The sequence below is a fragment of the Otolemur garnettii genome, unplaced genomic scaffold (genome assembly GCF_000181295.1).
Source record: "Otolemur garnettii isolate 467f Iridium unplaced genomic scaffold, OtoGar3 scaffold00162, whole genome shotgun sequence".
Lineage (NCBI taxonomy): Eukaryota > Metazoa > Chordata > Mammalia > Primates > Galagidae > Otolemur > Otolemur garnettii.
Genome location: NW_003852557.1, coordinates 2,341,807 through 2,344,343, shown reverse-complemented (window position 1 = coordinate 2,344,343; position 2,537 = coordinate 2,341,807).

Sequence of the window (2,537 nt, the reverse complement as noted above, 5' to 3'; positions counted from 1 at the left end):
GAACAGAAGACCTGAGAATTTGAAGCAAAAAATTTCAGAAGGCAAATTCCTGTTCACAAGCATGTCTTTACAGATGAAATATATATCCTTACAATAAGCATCAAAAACTCGGCCTGCAAGCATCACATTGAGTACAATAGTTTCTTTCAGGTTAGAAGACATACTACTATTATAATTGATGATATTTCTGTAGTTCTCAAATCAGTGTTTTTCAGGGCTTTGGGGAGCTTAATGAACGTTGCATGGTATTTCTCTTCTTGTGCTGGAGGTTTCCTATCAGATTTCCTGCTGTAGTATTTTGATTATTTCTGTTTTGAAGTTTCTTCCTCCAAATTGCTTTTGGGGGTGGGGATCTACAGGAAGATAAAAGTATGGTTTGTAATCTCACAGCGTGATTCAGGAATTAGAGCCCTGGCATTGAGTCCCTTGCTTGTATCCTGCTTAGCTTGCCTTTTGAAATTCTGTTCCAAATGTCCGAAGTTTTGTCTGTGATGGCAAAACTGGATAATGGAGAACCATCCATTCCAACTTTGAAATGTCAGCTGTTCTATGTTGCTTTTCCTTGGATGTAGTTATTCAACCTTTAGTCCAGGGTCTTCACACAGGTGAATACAATGTCACCTAGGGAATTTCAATAATGTTAAAGTCCCAGTTTTAGAGATTCAGGTGGTTGTGGATATGTGCAAAGTATACTTTATTTTTAGTTTTCCAGTTGGTTCTCAGGTGTATTTAGGAAGCTATAGAGAGGCTTGGTGCCTGTGGGCTCAAGTGGCTAAGGTGCCAGCCACATATACCTAAGGTGGTGGGTTCAAATCCAGCCTGGGCCTGCCAAACAACAATGACGGCTTCAACCAAAAAATCTGGGTGTTGTGGCAGATGCCTGTGGTCCCAGCTACTTGGGAGGCAGAGGTAGGAGACTTGCTTGAGCCCAGGAGTTGGAGGTTGCTGTGAGCTGTGATGCCACTGTACTCTACCCAGGGGGACAGCTTGAGGCTCTGTCTCAAAAAAAGGAAGTTATAGAGAAAGGCTAGGGTAAGTGGGTAAATTATAGAAAAATCTTGAAAAAGTGTACAGTGAATCTTCTCTGATGCAAATTGCTTTAGAAAACATCCCCCAGATTTGCTAAACAATATCTAGTGATATAAAGAGTGCAAAAGGATGGCTGGGAATCCTGACTAAGCCTGTAATCCTAGCACTCAGAGACACCCAAGCAGGTGGATCATTTGAGGCCAAGAGTTTGAGAACAGCCTGAGCAAGAGCCAAACTCTGTCTCTGCAAAGAATAGAAAAATCAGCAGAGCATAGTGGCACATACCTGTAGTTCCTGCTGCTTGGGAATTGGAGGCAGGAGAACAACTTGAACTCAGAAGCTGAGGTTGCAGCAAGCTATGAAGATGCCACTAAATTCTCCCTTGGGCAAAGAAACGAGACTGTCTCAAAAAAACAAAACTAATACAATTAGAACAGGTGCTCAAGAGAGGGTAAGAGAGGGTGGGTTCAATAATGCTTAGGCTTGGGGGCAGAATAGGAAGAAAAATGGATTGTTTGAGTGAAATACTTTAGAATTTCTGAACTTTTCCCAGAGTATGGAAATTACATGCAAGATTTTAGCATGAAGCTCTCCATAATAAGGCTTAAGAAAAACTGGGTATATTCAACGCCTCTCCTGATATTTCGCAGTTCACCTTACCATAGCTCTTGGTGTAAGTGTGATTCAGCTAAGGGCCTGTGGGCTAGTGCTAATTTGCATCCCTGATCCCTTAATGCTAACAGAGGTCAAAGCTTTGGAATACTTACTCTGTGTGTATGATGAAACTGCAATACAGATGAGATCCTCACTTTTGCAATGTAGAATGTATCACTCAGAATGGCAATACTCTGTCGTTTGGTTAGCTGGCCGTCTCTGGTTCTGAACCAAGTCCTTTTTACTGTATCAGAGAGTTGTCAATGGTTCAAAAGAAAGCCAAATTGGCTTCACCTCTTCTCCTTCCCCCCCCTTTGAAATTCTCCTGTTCCTAGGGTCTCAGGCGTGTGCTCTGTTTAACCATGCCATCTTCTTCCTTCCAACATGTATGACTTATCAATCTCATTGTTTCTGGGTCTGTCACAACTTTGAAGATTTCTGACAGAGGAGTCACAAATGCAGCATCTGGAGACTTAGGTCCTCGGTGCAGTTAAAGCAGGAGTTTGGCTGGAGGCAAATCCCTTGTGAACAGTTAAGAACTCCATTCATTTCTAATTCTCACTTCTCTAAACCCACAGGAAATAAATATAAGTAACACAGCCAGGAGACAGAGCTCTGAATCCGTAATGGTGGTTCCCTGATGGGGGAAATCGCCCTTTCTTTTCCCACCTGATAGAAATAGCCATTTTAATTTATCTCTGAGGCAGAATTGAGGATGAATCACGTTCCCGTTTTTGTGGTTTGTTCTGTTGTAAAGGGAAGAGAGAACTTCAGAGGGCGTTTTTCCCATGGAAAGTCTTTGGTTAAAATGAAAAACTTGCTGATTGTACGATAGTATCCTTAATTTGCATGCC